At 39.5% G+C, this 19,946-nt stretch overlaps 1 long non-coding RNA gene across 1 annotated transcript in view; it reads right to left on the bottom strand.

The window, feature by feature from the left end:
* Nucleotides 1-19,946, bottom strand: part of LOC119864965 — a 309,308-nt gene that overhangs the window by 192,264 nt on the left and 97,098 nt on the right. The window contains exon 2 of the long non-coding RNA XR_005375606.1: nt 9,808-9,885. This is a non-coding gene — a long non-coding RNA (uncharacterized LOC119864965). The remainder of the gene's footprint in view (nt 1-9,807; nt 9,886-19,946) is intronic.

Raw genomic sequence — 19,946 nt, 5'->3', positions numbered from 1 at the left:
TCACTTCAGTCCCGAGAAATAAGGCTAACGATTTAATATATAGAGGCTATCAATGTAAGTTTCACAGAGAAGCTGATTTTACAAAGGAATTCAAAAGGTATGAATAGGAGTTTGCCAGATAGGCAAAGCAGCAGCAAGCAAAGAGCATTCCAGGCAGAAGACTCTGTATGTGTGGAAGTGTAACACGTGTGGAAAAGTAAAAGGGGTGTGCGAGGAAACGGTATGAGAAACCAGAGGCATTCTCGCGAAGGACATGGTAGATGGTGAGTTATTTGGACTTTAATGCAAAGATAATCGGGAGCAGTTGGGGTTTCACACATGAGGATGATGACATAGATCCCCTCGCTTCCTGATCGTCTCAAGACTAGTATTGATCTCATCACCACAGTCAAGTCCCACAAAGAGCACAAAACTTCCTCTGCTATAGGAATTGCCCCCTCTACACCTGACTTACTGGATATAGTTGGACAGTATCCTTTGAAGCACCCAACTTCACTTGCAAGTCCAGACTCCACAGTAGAGGCCTCTTCTCCATTTCCTCCTGCCTACTGCATCAGATGACCCCATTCTGGTAGGTTCTTCTTACTAAAGCATGGTCCAAGGGCCATTCACACCTATATTGCTTGGAAGCTTGTTAAAAATGCGTAATCTTGGGCCCTGATAAAGACTTATTAAGTAAGAATCAGAATTTCCACAAGATCCCCAGGGAGTTGTCTATACATTGAGGTATACTTTAATGTGTCACACTTTCACTACAGAGCCATCTCTCATGCACCAGGCACTCATAGAAAGGAGGCAGAAGACAGACATCCTTCAGGACCCTAGCCCAGCTAATGCCTGAAGCTGGTAGGCTAAAAATATTCCACGTTATTTGATTTTATAACAGTCTTGCTAGGTGAGTAATGGTAGTCTCAGCTCACAGATAAAGACCATTTAATCTCTTTGTATGATCTCTTCCCCAAAGTTCTTCACAAACTCCAAGAAGAAAGAATTCAACATCTCTGCTGATCTAAAAAACAAAGCCCCAATCTAGAACGAAAAGAGATCTGCCAAACTTTCAACAACCAACTCTCCATTCATGCCAGCCTCCAATGACCACCCGGCCACACTAGTGTTCACCTCAAATGCAAAAGCTGTCTTACGGGATTAGCATTCCCTCCGCTGTCCCTTCATCCCCCACCTTGCCTTTCCCTCCCACACAAATACTGCAGGTAGATTTAATATTCCATGTCTCACACTGAGTTTCAGATTCTCAGTCAGCACAGTCCCATCTGAGAGAAAGAAATCAAACATCTGAAAAGCAGTCTGTCCTTAGAGAGGGAAGGAAAAGCAGGTGGATTCGATAGAACTGCCTAACAAAGTATATTTATGAACATCATTGGAACAAATGTCCTCCTGTAACTGCAGCCATCATCTCCTAATGTCACATCATGGAGACACTGGAAAACAAATAGGACTTAAAACCTGATTTTCTATCAGCTGGCAATGGCTTCCTCTTCCTCCTGCCTCCCTAGCTAGGCAGCATATGACTCACAGCTTCGTTCTAACTTCTAAAGCACTTCAAGACCAAGAAGAAAAGAAAAGAAATAACACAACATTTAAAAATACATATATCCCGTCAGTCATTTGTTTCTTAATGCATCAGGCTACTGATCACCACAGATGCTTTAAAAGGTGCTGAAATGAATTACCAGAGACTTAGACTCCTTGGAAATTGATCTGACAGTGGGAGAAATGCAACCAATTTGATTTGGAAAATTCAAAGCTATTCTTTTCGTAGAGCCTTGGTTTTCCGAGTTTCTTAGTTGTCTCCTTTGCTACGCTTCCCCCTATGCTTTCAACTCAGAATTTTCCTCTCTCCCCTTCTGTTTCTACTACACAGCCCCTGTCCAGCACCCTTGTCCCTTCTCTCATTGTGAAGTTTCCATGAGCTTCACAGGTCTCTCTGACTCCAAGCCCTTTCATCTCCAGCCCACCCTCTTCTTGGTGGGATTCATGTTTACATGTGTCTGTTTTTTTGTTTGTTTCTTCTTTGAACATCTTAGAATTAGCGACTGCCACTTGTCTTTTACATTTCTGACTCCAGACCTGTGTTATGCAAAGGAACTAAAACTGCTATTCAAAGAATGATTTAAAGATTATGCTACAATGGCTGTGCCTTGAGCACCAACACTGTATCCGAGGAAACCCAGTATAGCACCCGTCCCTTCTTTTGGTGAAGACGGGTTTTCTTTTGATGAAGAGAGATTATGGTGGGAGGGATCTTCCCTATTGTCTTAGCTGCCCCTTCTCTGGCAGTCAGGACTCATCCAGAATATATAGATGTGAGGAAAATCATTTAGTTCTCTGCAGGTGAAATTCTATTAAAATCAATATCAAGTCTTGACTATGTGGTAAGGAGTCACATAAGTTCTGCCAGAGGGGTGTGTAAAGGTCGGAGACATGCCTGTGCTGTCAATCTGCTAAAGCCAAAATGCTATGGGCTGATCATATATATTTAATTCAAATCTGTTTCATGAACTGCAGGTATTTATTTTAGGTGGTAAATTTTATGAAGTCTAATATTGTAGAATTACAGTAATCTCTTCCCAACTTGTAATTCTTGGTAGAGGAAATTCTGGTCTATATTGCCAGTTTTCTTCTTTATACTTTTCTAGAAACCTCAAGAACTTTTGTTTCAACTTGTGTGTTATACCTTCATCAATAATAACATTTTAAAAAGATAACATTTCTTATTATTTAATAAGAATATGCCAGAGCTATGCTAGGTGCATGCTATGGTCTGAAAGTTTGTGTCCCTCCAAATGCATATGTTGAAATCCTAACCCCTAAGTGATGGTATTAGTAGGTGGAGCCTTTGGGGGGTACGTAAGTCATGAAGGTGGACTCCTCATGAGAGGGATTAGTACCTTATGAAAGAGGCTCCAGAGAAATCCCTAGACCTCTTCTACCATGTGAGGATATAGTGAAAAGGCACCCAGCTATGGCCCTCACTCGAACACGGTGGCACCCTAATCTTGGACTTCTCAGCCTCCAGAATTGTGAGAAGTAAATTTATGTTGTTTATAAGCTACTGGTTTGTGATATTTTGTTATAGTAGTCTAAATGAAATGAGACAGCCTGTTTAATGTGTAATCTCATTTAACTACACAAAAATTTAAAGATAGATATAATAAAGTCCCATGAGAAAATGCCCCAATGTAATGACTTCATATATATAATATATAATATACACACATATCAATATATAATATATATAAATACTGATCACAATTATGCCAATCGGAATTTCATATATATTATAATTCATATGTAATTAGCTCTTACCTTCTGCCTAACTCCTACTTTCAGATAGACACAGAGCCTGGATAAAATTCTTATTTTATGCTGGATGGAGATAAGGTTGGTCAAAAAAATGTCAGTCAATCCTGTTTGGAAATCAGGGAATCTAAAGATGGGACCCTGGATTTCTGATCTCTTGGCTCAACAGGCTGAGACAAGATAGGCCGCATCTAACTGCAGGAAGTTCCACCACTGCCAAAAGGGCGCTAAGTCAACAATCAGAAGCTGGAAGGGTTTGGACTGCCCAGGTGGACTCTAAACTTTTGGCCAGCCAGCCGGCTATAACGGCTCACTCCAGTTATTTCATTAACGTAGCTCTTTGGTTTATAGGTTTGAATTTTTATGAACCACTTATCTTATTATGAAAGGACCCACTGTACTATATTCCCCTATTATATATAAAGAAAGTGAGGTTCAGACAAGGAAGCTTGCTTTGTCTTAAGAGTAGTAGTGGATAGATGTGGAAAATGAAAACGGATGAGTCTCATTCCAAAGTCCACACTTGTTATCACTGCAACCATGACTCCTAAACATGACTAGTGCTGAGCATGTCCTCTGGGTCTGACATTGTGCTACACATTTTATATTCTCCATGCCACGTAATCCTTATGACCACCCAATGTAATTGAAGAGTATAACCCTATTTTATAGATGATGAAACTGAAGCTTCTGTGGTTAGGTAACTTGTCCAAGAATTCACAGCTAGTGAACGTCAGAGACGGGACTCAAAGTTAGATATCTCTAGATTATGCCAAAGTCATCAGAAAATAACTGGAGTTGGACTAGGTAAAAGACTTAAAGAGTTAATTTGGGGGCAGAACAGAAGGAAAGGTAACTGAATGTATCTTTCTTTCCCTTACACCTCGAAGGGTAGGAGGGAGGCACTGGAGGTATTCAGGAGCTGACAGCAGATGCTTTGAGCCCACATTTGGGGCACATAGAGAGTACCCAGGAAGCAAACTCTCTGGACCATTGAATCAGAAAGACAGATGAAGCCCAAACACAGAAAAAAAAAAAAAACTAAATTTCTCTTAGCATACAGTAATCTACAGCACAGTAAAACAAATACACAAGCTAAAAATGTCTTCTGGGAATACTCAGCCAGCAGAAAGGATAAATACCTACCATTTACATCAACGTCGATGGAACTGGAGGGTGTTATGCTGAGCAAAATAAGTCAGAGAAAGATAATTATCATATGGTTTCAGTCATATGTGGAATATAAGAAATAGTACAGAGGACCATAAGTGAAGGAGGAGAAATTGAATGGGAAAAAAGTCAGAGAGGGAGATAAACCATGAGAGACTCTTAACTCTGGGAAATAAACTGAGGGCTGCTGAAGGGGAGGTAGGTGGAGGGATGGGGAAACTGGGTGATGGGCATTAAGGGGGGCACGTGATATGATGACTACTGGGAGTTACATGCAACTGATGAATTATTGAAAATGTCTTCTGAAACTAATGATGTACTATATGTTGACTAATTGAATTTAAATAAAAAATAAAATATTACAATAAAATAAAATAAAATAAAATAAAATAAAATAAAATAAAAGTGTCTCCTGGGGAAGAGACAGTACATGAAATGGAATTGTTCAATTCTCCAATTTTAAATTGGAAATTTAAAAAATGTAATTGATATTCTCTTTATTGAGTTTGCCATTTTTTTTGATTTATTAAGTGTATTGAATATGAAAAAATTAAAATGCTTTCTAAAGATCACCATAACTTCAGTCCCCTAAACCCTATATTTTCTTGTACTGACTTAAGATCTCAAACCTTCTTAAACAAGAAGACAAGCATGGCCACAGTTATTTCCAAGAATCTAGCTCTATAGTTAGGGATAGGCTATGCACCTGTTTTGACCAAGAAATATGCTCTGAAGTGTTTTGAATGTTGTGCAGGCTCCAGTAGCCTGCAGGGAGGTGGGGTCTTAAACACACACTGGGGAAGCTGGACCAGCATCCATGTTATGCCCTGTCAAGCTGCATCCATCGAATTAGGTTAGGAGTTAAGATGTTACATGATGTGACCAATGGGATCAGAAGCAATAACACAACCTGTCAGCCAGTGCTTTCCTGACAATTCTGGAGAAAAGATTGCCTGCTGGAGTGCTGAGGAGGTAAGAGCGGCATGTGTTTGGGGGAGCAGGGGAAGGTCTATTTGATTCCTTATTTACAAATGTGGTGGGGAAAGGGTGGCAAATCAGTCGGTGTTCCCCAGACTGATTTTAGGGTTTTGCTTATAAGCTACAATACCAAATACCTTTTCTTACAGGACAAAAGTTGCAAAAACTTGCACACAGCATTTCAGGCACTACATGGTCTCCTGGGAGAAAGGTCAGAAAAAAAAAAAAGATTTGTGAGACCTTCTGTTTCATAAGGGTGAGGGAGGGTCACCTCAGCCAACTCTGTGCTCAGATAGGGCCAGGAAATGCAATTGAAGGTTGAAGATACCTGGCGCCAACTCAGAGGTGATTAAATCGTTGCTTCTGTTTGTGGGCACTAGGGCCATAGGGCTCACCTCAGTCAGTGCTGATGAATACCCTGACATTGGCAGACAAGTAACAGGTGAAGCTCAGCTTCTGTATGAACCACATAGATACCACCTTTGAAGTGTGTCCGCTAGGACTGACTTACAAACACACTACCTTACAGATATTCCAGTGGCAGAAAATTCAAACAAGGAAGAGATATTCAGAGAGAGTATATCACACTAAACATACACTCAGAGCTGTGATAAACTCCAAGTGTGCAACAGGTCACTAGTAGAGAATTTTTAATCACTGGATGCTTCTCCTAGGGTCTTAGCCCCCCTGTTTTACACACACATGGCCACAGAGGTAACTAAAGACTTGATTTTTTGGGGGGTAGATCATCCTGGATTCTCCTCATTTGTTCAAGACCTGATGCAAACCAGTTCCTTTGAAATTGCAGAGGCAATTTGGCTCCTTCTTCCCAGAAACTGGTCCTTTAGATTCAAAAGATCAGCATGGAGACTTTGCTCTTCAGCTGATCTTATTCCTAAGGATACATGAAGGACTCAATAAATACTTTTGATCACGTCTCTAGTTCCTTTCCCAGGCCCAGTTAACTGTTCTTGTAGTGTCTTTACCCTCGATTTTGTAAGAGTAGTGTCAGGTCATCCATTTGCCCTTTGACTAGGGACAGTTTCCCAGAAGATGAAGTCACCCCCAGTACATCCTGGGCAACTATTGGGCTCACATTTATTTGAGAGTACCATGTGTCTCTGTGGGGATTGGGTGACCTGAAGCCTATCACATCCCAAGACTCATCAGCTCTCTGCCTGGCAAACCTGGACAAATACACGCTTTTGCATCTGAGAACTCTTAATGAAGTGCTTCAGAAAGACGTTCTGGGAAACACGGTCAATAATAACAAATATCATATCCACGTGTTGCAGTCACACATGGAAACTATGATCCTGACCAGTGCTTTTGTACGTCGTCCAGGTGGCAAAACACCTGGAAGTCACACAACACCATGATCGTTACACAGCCCTAGTACAAAAGACACAGTTAATCCCAGTATCTAAAGTATGTATGACTTTTATGAGCAGAAAATATGACTAGATTGCTGTGTGTAAATGCAACAGAAAACCAGAGTAAGGCAATTCAAATCTATAAAAAAATATATCATGACTTAAGCACAATCACTTATTTCTGAATCTTTCCACTAACATCATTTACAGCTTTTTCATTAATTTGGTCATTGGCAGGTGCACATGGAAGGCAGAATAAGAGCCAGTCCCAAAGGTTTAAAAGAAAACAGGAGTAGGAAAGTTTTAAAATGAGAAAAATCTTATCCATTTACTTCTTTTTTTTTCTGTGAAAGAAAAAATCTGTTGTTATTCGTTTTTATAGAGGAATACTTTAGAAAAGTGGAGAAACAGTAGTATTTGCAATCTTAGATTACTCCAAGTCATCAGAAGGTTGGATTGAGGCAGGGAGGGGGATTATATCAACTTTCTTCTTAGGAACTCATTAATTCTCTGACTCATTTCTCTCTCGTGTTTCTCTCAGGTCTCTCCTATCCACTCTAATCCTTTAGTGGTAGATAAATCAAAGGTGTTATCAAAGTTGTCTTTTACTGACTACACTCAGACTCTGGACCTCTGAGTTATAGAAAAGGACATTCCATTGTTCCTTCTTTGCTTTTCAAAGATTGCCAGCATATCTTCTTAAAGTTAGACCTATGGGAAAGCCTGGGGTCATTTATTTCTCCTCCCTGGACCCTCCTATCAAGTATCCCTTTGAAGTTCTTTCTTAGGTACCACTCCTTTCCTTAGATTTTTCCTTCTGTTGCTGCTCATAGAGTTGTAGCTTACCTTTTATTCTTCATAGTCCACGTTTGTGTTTTCCTACTCAATGGAAATTAGGAATTAGATAAATCCAAACAGGTTTCAGTCATGTCCCCACATAATAACCAAGGAAATTCTGCTCTGCTAATGTTCCTAAAGTATATTGCTATGCATGGGGAAGCAGTGACCAATGGTCTGATCGAACTAAAAACCAGCATCCCCTTAATGGGAATTCTACAAATACCTGATACTCTTGGAAGAGGCCCAAGACTATTTCTTTCATTTTGTCATGTTGAAGCCACATATATTTGTTACCCTGACCAGAACTCATTAGACCACATATTTTACAACAGGTATAGACAAAGAGCTGTGTTGTGGACATAGGAGAATCCAGGGACCTACAGGATGTTTTACACAAGGACTCTTTTCACTAGAATGTCCTATAATGGGTAGCGACAAACCAACTCAAGCTGTTCTTTCTACATTGGTAATATGAAAGTGTGGTGCATTTCAGCATGGCACAGAAGCTGTGAGACAGACAGAAGCAAGGCATCTGTAACAACTGGAATGGAGAGCAGGGCTCGTCTCTCTCTGAGTTGCAAGTGTGGAAGACTGGCTACAGTCAGAGGGGGTTCTAGGCAGTTACAAAGGTATGGCAGGATGAAAACAGCCTGGGCTATACATCTGGGCCACTATTAAATGCTGAATATCCTTCCTCGTCTTCATAAAGCCTGCCTATGTTATTGCTCAGGTGGTTTTCTCTGTTTCCTTACTCTTCCAGCTACTTCTAAAATAATCTCCTATGAGATGAGGTATCAGCTTTCTTCTTGGCACCCTGAAAGAGTCACCATCACAGGGATATGCCATATAATTTCCTTTGGAATTTTCTCTCCTAGACATGAGCTATGGTTGAAATCAAGGACTAAAATATGAAAGAGTATAGAATATCCAATAATCCTTATGAGTTTCTGTTAAAATATGATATTGTATTTTCACACATACACTGCTAAATGCTGATCACTCCAACCTACAAATATAACAGACAGGGAAATGTTAACACACAAAAAAGACAAAAGTAGGTATACTTTCTGATAGCTGATGTGGGGACCTATTTGGGACCGCAAAGTTGGCATAAAAATTATTGTAAGCTGAATGCATTTGAGATTCAACAGATTAAAAAAAAAAAAGCTGCCCTTCTTGGATCTTCCCTTATTTGACTAAAGGCAGAAATTTCAGAGAAATAAGGACAGCCATAAATTGTCTCCTCAGGGTGGGTGAGCTCTCAGAAGAGAAACCAAAAGTAAATCTATTGTTAAATCCCCTCTCCTGGGGAGTTTTAAAGCCCTGAAGAAGATGGAAAGACCACTCATTCCAGTATTATCACAAACTTTCTTATCTTCTGTTTGTTCGCCAAAAAAAACCCCATTTGTCTTTCCTACAGAAACCCATTTTTTTCTTCCCCTAGGAGCTTCTCCTTCCCCTTGTCTTTCTCTTACTAAGTTAGGTATACAAGTCCCAAACTATAACCAGTCTTTTCAATTACTCTTCATGGAGTATGCTCATGTGTATGTGGTTTGCACACGTAAAGAATGTTTTTCTCCTGTTAATTTGTCTTTTGTCAATTTAATCTCTAAACTCCAGGTATTAAACTGGAGATAGAGGAAAAGTTTTTCCTCCTATACAATAAACAATTTACTTAACCTTACTTAAATATAGTTCTTCTCATTTTTAATTGCAATCTATTTCAGTCTACTTAAACAGAGGGAATATGACCTGCAAGAATTTTTGAAGGGCTAAGCATTCCCTTAGCATTACAAATAAAGGCTCAGTCCTCTCCTTTGGACATCTCCAAAAATTAAAACAAAAAACAAAAAATACAAGGAAGAAAACCAATCCATTCAAACCCAAAGATCTACACATTTAATGCCAATCACCTCTACTAACTGTGATAGACCCTACTAACAGAAGTCTGTTGAGAATGCCACTTTCTAATCCACAGGGTTCTGTTCAAACTAAAGAGCACAAGAAACTGTTTTACCCTCTCCCTTTGTCTACCGACATGTTTCGGCAAATCACAAACACTTGAGCAAATAATAATAAATTTAGTCATTCAATTAATATTCAATTAAAGAATATATTATTTTACCTTAGTTAGACATTTCCATCAGTGTTCAAGAAGAATGTTGTAACTCAAGCTTTCTTGTAAGCAGCAATACTGTTTATCCTACGTATGAGAAAACACAGAAAAACATGTAAACTCAGAGACTTCTTACTTTTAAATCTGGTGATTCACAGTTTTCAGAAGGCAATAAGGGATGGGAAAATGAATCAGAGTTATTCATAGAAATGATACAGGACGGTTAACAACAATAGGCTGCCTAAAAACCAAAACTGACCAACCAAATCCAACGAAACAAATAACCAGTAATAGGTGGTTTTCTTAGATCTTTTTTTCTAATGATTTCTGGAAACATAGGTGGGGAGGGACTATACCTTGGAAGGGAGAGGAAAAAGGTTTGTGTGTCAGAAATGCCTCAACCAAATGATTTAATTGCTCAGACTCTTATTTTCCTCATCTGTAAAATGAGGGAAACAATACCTATCCCATAGACTTGTGCTAAGGATTAAGTAGAAGACAGGAAAGCTCTCTCCACAGTGCCTTAAGTCCTAGGAGGTACTGTATACATTGATGCTCAGTTCTTCTGCAGCCCCGTTCCCAAGCCTTTGCTTCTTTTGCAATTACTTCCAACACCTTTTCATAGTGTTAGCTCCATGGCATTTAACTAAAACAAAACAAAACAAAACAAACCAAGATATCTTAATGACTCCAAAACAACAGCTTTAAAAATAGAAGAGAGACAACACTCAACTTCACGTATAATAAGAACAGCTAAATGCCTGGAATATTTCCTATGTGCTAAGCTCTGTACTAATAATTTTATATCAATCATCTCTTTAGCCCTTACAACAGACAGATTAGAGAGTGTGATACCAGAAAACCTGGGCACAAAGCAGTGAAGTCCCTTTTTGCAGACTGCCCAGCCCTGTGGAGGCAGAGCTGGGACCTGAGTCCACCTCACTCACCTCTGAGCACCCTCTTCACCACCTCATACCACAGGTTCCACCATAATCTGCACCACTGGACTTCCACACACCCCAAATGATGCCATGTACTCAATTTCATTATTATCTCCCCCTTCCCGCCTTCCCTCCCTCCTTTCCTTCCTTGTTTGCCTTTCTTTCAACCTTTATTTCTAATCTAAACTTAATAACTATTTTGTTTATTTCATTCTTCTGCTCTGACTGATTAAGGTGGAATACTGATCACTCTAAGATAACTGGGTTCACTTCTTGGGCTCAGCCTTTTACTAGCTTTGTCATCTCAGATGGGTCACTTAACTTCTTAGAACCTTGGGGTTTTCTCCTCTACACAATGAATGCATTAGACAAGATGATACCAAGAGGACCAGTTTACTGGTCTTATGACTAATTACTTTGCAAGCAGTTTCATATCATTCTAGCATTAAGACCTTCATGGGTACATTATAACGATTATGTACTCTAACACACAAGTTTTCTTGCTTTAGCTCAAGCTAAAATTCCAAGTTTCTGGGAGGAGTCACATATTCATAAACAACTCTTTAAAGATCTTGCAAATGAGGTTAGGTCACTATGTAAGGTCATGCAGAAGGGGTAGAGACAAAATATGAATCCAAGTTTGTAGGACCCTACAGCTCATGTTCTTTGCCATATCCCAAGCCTACCAGAAAGCACTATGGAAAAGTTAAATGACACAAATTAGTCTCATTTCTGATATTTGACTTAAAATTTAGGGTGGCAATGATAACCATAACTAGCATGCATGTGAGCTTATTGTTATTATTACTATTATTATATCCCTTGGACTTCCTATCATACTGAGTGCCAGGTACTATAATCATCCTCTTTTGAAAGCTGAGAAAACAGAGACCCATGGACTAACATTACTTGCCCAAGACACAGGGCTAATAAGTAGAGGATCTAGGATTTTCTTTCTATTTTTAAATCATTGTTTATTGTTTTAGCTAAAACATTGGCTAAGGTTATGGTTAATTATGGTCATTGGCATATGGCAGTTATGATGCATTTTCAAGTTAGTAAGCTGCAGTTGTGAATACAGAACAAAAAATTTGCAGGTTGGTATGAGGGTGACCACAAAGACAGGCCCATAGTTGTTAAGTAATTCATATGCTCCAATAAAGGAAAAGGATTTTTTAAGAAAGATTTGCCAGAGACTGTTGAGAACCTGCCTCCCAAACTATTTCCCCACTTAAATTGCCAGCTATTGTCATTGTGTCTGAGAACTAGGAAAGAAATGACAAAGTGAATTTCAGGGGACACTGTTTGTCAGTGAGGTGTGTGGCATGTCCTTCACACTGAGGGAGTCAGGCCTACGTGCTGTCTACTTGGGCGGAGGGAAACTGAGCTCCAAGGAGAAAGCAGGTAAGCAAACAGCCAACGAAGAAGCTCTATTTATTTAGCTGGGTCCAGATTTACCGAGAAAATGCCTTCCAGATGTATTCCAAACACGGTGGCATGATTAGGATGGAGAAAACAGTCAAGTTTATTTGGCTTCTGTGGGGGATTTGTTTGTATATTCTAATTGCATCATCGTTTAGCTTTATTTCATCTGGAACCTGACTGCCAAATGAGCGTATTGATTACCTGTCACGGATGCATATTTCTCAATTAACAGCCATCAAGACTTATAAAATCTTAGCTACGTCAAAACCCACAGGCAGGTTTTAGTACGATCGTGAGTAGTAATGCTAGACACTTTCACCAAGCATCAGCTACCATGCTGGCACCTACCAACCACATATGCTGGTTTGTTTAAATATCACAACCTCCTTCAAACTATATATCGTTGTCTTTCTCTTTTAAGTGAGGAAACAGAGGATCAGGGAAATTAAAACCCTTGCCTCACACAGCACAATTAGTAAGTAGTGGAGTAGGGATTTGAACCCATATATGCAACAATTCAAATTCCACAGGGCTTTCTGGCACACACAGGTGGTGCAGTGCACTGGTGATGCCCCACTACTTGGCTGGAAGTCCAGCTTCATCATTTACTAACCCCATGGTCCTGAAGTTTCTTGACATCTCTGTGTCTCAGCTTCCTCATTTGCAGAGCTGGGGAAATCACAGGCCATAGATGGTTAGGATTAAATGAACTAGCACATGTGTGATACTGAGATGAGTGCCTGAGATAAGGAGGAACCACTAGTTTACATCTTCTGGATGCTGTGAAAAACAAACTAAAAATCTTTGACCTTCAAAAACTTGCTGTAGGCATTTTGTACTTCTGAAGACTTTGCAACAATTCAATTTTCCTCACAGCAGCCAAATGCTTCAGGTCAGACCATTGTCTCTCCCCTCTGAGACTGAGACAAGGGAACTCTTTATGCCAGAATATTTCCAGTCCACACAATTCATGATCCTCCTTGTCACATCTGAGGACACACATAATAACGTTATTTGTTGATCAACCCACATACTTTGGATACGTTAGGTTGACCTCTCACAACAACTTTACAACTTGGTGCTATTATCTCCGTTTCACAGATGCAAGTGAGATGGGTCATAACATTGAGATGATTTGCGCGAGTTCATGTAGGTGTAGCAAGACCAGGATTTGAAGACACATAAGAATGGATTCTAAATTTGTGTGCTTGCTTCCAAAACATGACACTTCACCACTGACGATTTCTCCTTATATCCCTGGTGAACTTTAACCCTTCTGGTGAGATTCTTTTTTTTTTTTTAAGATTTTATTTATTTACTCATGAGACACAGAGAGAGGCAGAGACATAGGCAGAGGGAGAGGCAGGCTCCCTGTCAGGGGATGGATGTGGGACTCAATCCCAGGACACGCGATCATGACCTGAGCCAAAGGCAGACGCTCAATCACTGAGTCACCCAGACGCCCCTCTTCGGGTGAGTCTCAATGCACATGTATTTCACCTTCCCTGATTTTTATCCTTTGAAGACATATTTTACAGAGTCTTTTCTACATTCACCTCTACTGAGTGTTGTGTGAATGGAGATGAACACAAACATGGCCTCTGTATGAAGCTCACAGCCTGAGGGGATGGTATACAATTATATACTTGACATGTCCTAAGAAGATAATGATGAAGACGCTAGAATGGAAAAAGAAAAAGGAGAGCAACAGGCCAATAGATGGCTCAGGGCTCTCTAAGAAAATGACATTTATGCTGAGATGACAATGAGAAATGCAACATGTAAAGAGTAAGGGGTCTCTGGCAGAGGAGGAGCATGTGCACAGACCCTGAGACCAAACAAGAGCTTCTGGTCATGGGAACCAGAAGAAAGCATGCACATGGCTGGAGACAGGGGTAAGGATTAGTGGAAGAGGCTGGGGCTACCTCCCTGGGAGGTGGGGGGGATGGCTCCAGGGGACCAAAAGGAAGTGTTGAGTTCTGAGTCTGACAGTGCCTCACGCAGTCCTCGCAGTAGACAGATGGTTATCACATCGCATTGTCACATATGCATATCTACTCCCATCCAGACCACGAGCTTCATAGGAGCCTACGACAGTGTTTAGGACAAAGTGGGCATTCAGCAAATTGAACGAATGAATGAACAAACTATCTGCTAATGGGGCCATCTTGTAAGATTCTTAGCAGAAGATAGACAATAATAGGGCTGGAATAAAGAATGAAATATGTGTCTTTTGTTCCCGGCTAAGAATCAAATCAATCAAACGTCTTCACATATATATTTATATTTATGTAAAAAAAATAGGCATTATATGTTAATAATCAGAGCCATCATTAATCACTTGACACTGGACTCAGTGCTTCCTTTGTGACCTGTTTCATTTTTGTGAAAATAAATATGAAGTAGCTATTGTTAATTCTCATTTAGAGAGAAAAAAGCAACATAATAACAATGATAACAAAACCAGAGCAGAGTTTCAATAAATTATCCAAGGTAAAAAAAAAAAAAAAAAGTACTTGTGTCATCACAGTTTCCACCCAGGCATTTTATTCAAAGTCTGTGCACTTGGCTACTTTATGATAATGTCTCAAGATAGTTATCCTTGGAATTTTTCAAAGTTTAAAAAATATAAAACATAATACATAAAATAAGAGTCATTGAAAGGAAACCAGTAATGATAAATATCAAAAATAGGAACAAAGCATTTGTAACAATAGTGAGTGGTTAATAAAAAGATAAAATTTAATAGAATCTCACTGATAACGACTAGAAAACAAAACAGAAAAAGAAAAGCACTCAATGCATTAGATTGGTGCATTGATTTTAACTTCTTTATTTTTATTATGTTGCTTGTAAAATAAAAATTAGCAGGAAAAAAAGGAAGCAACGGGAGGTGTGATTTCCTAGGAATGGCAGACCAGCAGACTGGGTAAATAAGCCAATATTTGCATTCTTCACAATTTTTCTATTACTGTTCCCAGTTGACTATGTCTAGAAGGTCTTCTTTCTCCCCCTGCTGTCTGAATAACTCCTAATCATTCTTCAACACCCAGATCAAATTCCTCTCCGTCTTGGGAAGCCCTACCTGACCTTCTAGGTTCCCACCAGACCATCCATATTATTCTTACAGTTTCTAAAATGTTATAGCATAATATTTTCTGTTTCATCCAATGTAGAAACCAAGCCCTACATCTAGTAGGCAGTTTATAAGGCATTGGTGAGCAAGCAAATTAAGTAATTATCCTGCCGAATCTTCTCTTTTAATGCAAATGCTGTAGGTAGTTAGCAAAGAGAACTTATTCAGGTGTGCCAGATGATCTGGACACCTGGTTTGAATTACTATATTTAGTATTCGCAGAAGAGATGACTATGTATCTCTATCTCCATTTTATAGATGGAGGAACAGGCTCAAAGAAGATAAACTGTTCACTTTATCTTCTTTGATAAAGAGGGAGCTAATTATTCTGCATTGTTCTGGACGACACAGAGAACATAGCATAAAAGAAAGGAACCTTGGTCCAACATTAGAAAAATTAAGTGAGAATTAATTTTGCATTTTTGGGAGCTAGGCCAAGTCATGGAAAACGCAAAGTATCAGGGACTTGGGGAAAGATTAAAAATAATAATAATGAGAGGAAATAATTGCTGAGTAGCATTTGGAATGAGAGTGAGATGACGTCTCTGCTTCCATGGCCCTAGGCTGCTCTGAGGCGGTTGAGCAGGATGCTGGAACCAGCCTGCCTTGGTTTGAATTCCTAGAGGCGCGACCCTGGGCAAACTGCATAAACTTTTTGAGACTCAGTTTACCTGTCTGTAAAATGGGCATGATAACAATAGCATTTACCCTCCAGGGATATTATGAGGATGAAATGAGGTAATATATGTGATGTTAGTCATCCTCTGGCACTTAGAAAATATGAAAGTATTAATGAACTATTGTTATTCAATGTTTTCATCAGTAACAAAGAAAAAGATAGTTACAAGTAATGAGTATTGCCTTGTCAGACACAGACAAATGAACACACTGTTTATTGTAAAAAAAAAACAACCATAATACTCTGGAATGACACAAAAGCTACTGTTAAGGCAGCACTCACTCTACAAGGCACTGTGTCATGCTTGGCAGCACCACTTCAGTGATCCTCACAACACCACTAGGAGGTAGGGCTCTTTAAAACATTTTTTTTTTTATACTGTTCATTTTACACCGAGTAAAGTAAGTTCAGAGAACTGATAATGACTTGACCATCGTCACAAACTACCTAGAAGAGCCAGGATTCAAACCCAAATTTGTCTTGTGTCAAAACTTGTGTCCATAGCCCCATGCTGTGCTAACCCCCCAGGTCCACTTCTTCATCCTCCTGAGAGTCTGTCAGCTGCTGCATTACCCTGACTATGAATAATGGTCTCTAACAACCAAAGGCAGAACAAGGGGGAGCTAATTTATTCTGCATTGTTCCGGAGAGCACAGAGAACATAGCATAAAAGAAAGGAAACTTGGTCCAACATTAGAAAAGATCTTTAGCGATAATGAGGCACCTGTGGAAGCAGGGAACTATCTCTGGACTTAGGAGTCAGAGAGGCACTGAATTTTATCTGCATTTCTTACCAACTAGGGCAACAAACAAATGCACACTCTCTAATCCTCAGTTTTCTCATCTGGATAGCCAATATAAGAATCCTTAATTCACTTGGTTGTTTGGAGAATAAGATAACATTATATACACAAATTGCTGAGAGTCAACGTGTGTTTGCTTCTTCCATTTACCCCATTTTTAAAGCAATTAGAGCTGTTCAATAATGCAGTGGAAAGTATTGATTCCCTTCCCCATTCTCCACCACGGGAAGTACACACACAGTGGGGTGGCTTACTGACAGGCCCTGTAGTGCCAACCCAAACCTCAGCTGATAGAAGAGCTGCAAGGACCCTCCAACTCTGAGTTGCTAGGAAATTAGGAAGGACAAATAATGTGGCGGATGGTAGAGCAAAGATTCAAGATAACCTCAACTGTTTGAACAGGGAGCTAAAATTAAGGCAATGGAATTGAATAGGGGTAAGTAGAAAAAAAAAGATTTGCATTTAAATTAGAAATAAACAAGAGCAATAACAACATAATCTTGCTTGTAGAGAATGGCAGAGGTATGATTTGGCCATAGTGCAAGTGAAAACATGCTAGTTTTTTTTGTTTTTGTTTTTACCAATCACCAGCTTAATATGTGACTTGACTTCTAAAATTGCATTTTTAGAGATTCCAGATCTGGGCTGGAGAACTAATTGTCTCACTATATTGTGAGACACACCAAACACACCTTAGTAGGGGAAAATTTCCTTCTGAAGTCAGCATTTGAGTGAAAAATCTCATGTATCCTAAACTGACTTTAAGAAATCCTTATTCTACACATAGGTACAGTATACATCATTAAGAGTATACAACTCTGTTTGGTAGCTCTTATGCACAATAGAATTTAAGTCCTGTAGGGCTAAATTATGTCCACAATAAAAATCCAACCATTTTACCTTTTAAAAATTTAGCAAATATCTAATAGTGAAAAGGCATTGAACAATTATGAAGTGTTCCTGCTTGTCTTCAGGGTTTACTTAATTTTTTAAAAAAATCATTAAGCTTTTATAACTTATAAATAGATTGTTATGGAGATTAAATGAGATAATATATATTGATCTTAACCATGCATTAAATTTTAAGAGGGAAATTGAGAAATCAAATTGGTGATGAGGACTGTGACACATTGGAGACAGAGCCATAAAGCAGGATTCAGTGAACTACCACCTTGGGCAAAATGTGGCCTGTAGCCTGTGTTTTTATACCTGCAAGTGAAGAAGTTTTGTTTTGTTTTAGATTATTAAAAGGTTGTAAAAAAGGGAGAAAAAAAAAAGAAGAGGAAGAAGAATATGTGGCAGAGACCATATGGGGTCTGCAAAGTCTAAAATATTTAGTCTCTGGCCTTTTAACAGAAAAATTTTGCTGATCCTGGCCATAAATGTGTCACTGGAGATTCCCCACTGCAAAGAAGAAGACCAATCTCATATCTCTGAGTTTACGACCACACTTCATCACAAGCCCCTTCTTCATTGTCGGCTTCTCCAGTAGCTCCAGAGTTACCTCTTGCTCTCAAAATGCTAAATGGTCTGCAGTTCTTCAGCCCAGGCATACTATTTTGTTCCTCTGTGCTTTTGCTGGCCCCATTCCCTAGTAAAATTCTTCTCCTCTATGCTCAACAGTACACATGCAGACTTCGTTTTTTTAACCAACTCTCTCTAATTGAAGGCCATCTGTTCCTCCATGGCCTCTCCTAGAATCTAGAGTCTTAGATGGTAGGCTCTTATAAAATAACTCAAATTATTCGTCTGTGTCTTTAGCACCTAACACTGTCCCTAAAACCTGGTAGGCTCTCAGTCAATGTTTTCTAAACAGAGATAAATAGGTTTAAATATTAACAGAGCTCTCCGTGCAGAAAGGAGGGGACTGCTTTGGGAAGACTTCACAAAGCAGAAACGGGAACAGTAAGGAGAAATTATAGTTAGGAAGGAAGTGACTTGTCCAAATCCCCACTGAGAGACAAGAATAGATAAAGGAACAGATTTTATTCTCAAGAAGACCTGACTTTGATTCCTGACAACACGTCTGCATTTCCATCTGAGATTTCAAACAGAGAAATTCACCTTAGGAGCCAGTTTTCTGAACTGTAGCCTGGAGATTTTAACACCTGCCTCGTAGGAATGGGGAAGATTAAGACCAGTGCCTTAGAAAGGCCGACACAATGTCTTGGCCATAGTAGGTAATTGGTTCCTTTTTACCTCCTTCTACTTCCCCATATCCTCAGGTTTCTCCTCAATGCCACAACTCTCCCCACAGCAACTGGGGAGAAGAAAAACACACACAAACACACACACACAAGTGAATTTCCAACAAAACCGCTCCAAACATTTCATCAAAGTTTCCCCTGACTTAATATACCACCCTTAGAAGATAAACACTAGGGTTCTGTCAACAAACGCAGGCTATGCATCCAGAGAAGACAGTTCATAGTAATTTTGTCAGCAAAATTGTAACAATAAAGGCCCAAACAACACTTCATCTCCCTGTCAGTTGTCTTGAAAGGGCAGATTACTTTTTCCTCAATCTTGGCACATCCAATTAAGGTAGACTTACAAGCCAGGCAGGTGTAAAGTGCAAGCCAGCACTTGTTCACATTAGCAATTATCAATGGAAACCTCCGTGAATGCGAAGGCTTGGCACCACTGTTGCCTTGGCAACCATCAGCCTGCAGAGGCAGGGCGGACAATGACATGAAAGCTTGACATCTTTGACCTGAAAAAAGATGGTTTCTCTTTCTCCATTTTCCCCAGTTTCTCTTAGTGTTAGTCATTGCAAGTTTCCAAATCAAACACTTCATGTCACCTGCCTGGCATTTGGGAATCTACCCAAGGCTTAAATCGGCAATTATACTTCTCTGATGAATATGTTTTGAGCACCTAGTATGTGCCAGGCACCGTGTAAGAAAAGCCACTTTCAATCTAGAAAAGTAAACTCATTTTCCTTTCCTTTCTTTCTTTCTTTTTTTTTCCTTTCTTCCTTCTTTCCTTTTCACATACATTCATTCAACAAAACATCTTTGAGGGAACTGTGTGTGCCAAGCACTGTGCTTAACACAGCTAAGGCAGAGATTGATGTGGGGAAAAAAGGCAAAAGGAAAACATTAAATTTCCTTTCTACTTAGAGCCCATTGACAAGTCCTTGAAACAGGCAGAGTGACCTTCCT

This window comes from Canis lupus, chromosome 21 (genome assembly GCF_011100685.1).
Source record: "Canis lupus familiaris isolate Mischka breed German Shepherd chromosome 21, alternate assembly UU_Cfam_GSD_1.0, whole genome shotgun sequence".
Lineage (NCBI taxonomy): Eukaryota > Metazoa > Chordata > Mammalia > Carnivora > Canidae > Canis > Canis lupus.
Note: the sequence above shows the minus strand (reverse complement) of the source record. Positions and strands in the feature narration are given on the sequence as shown.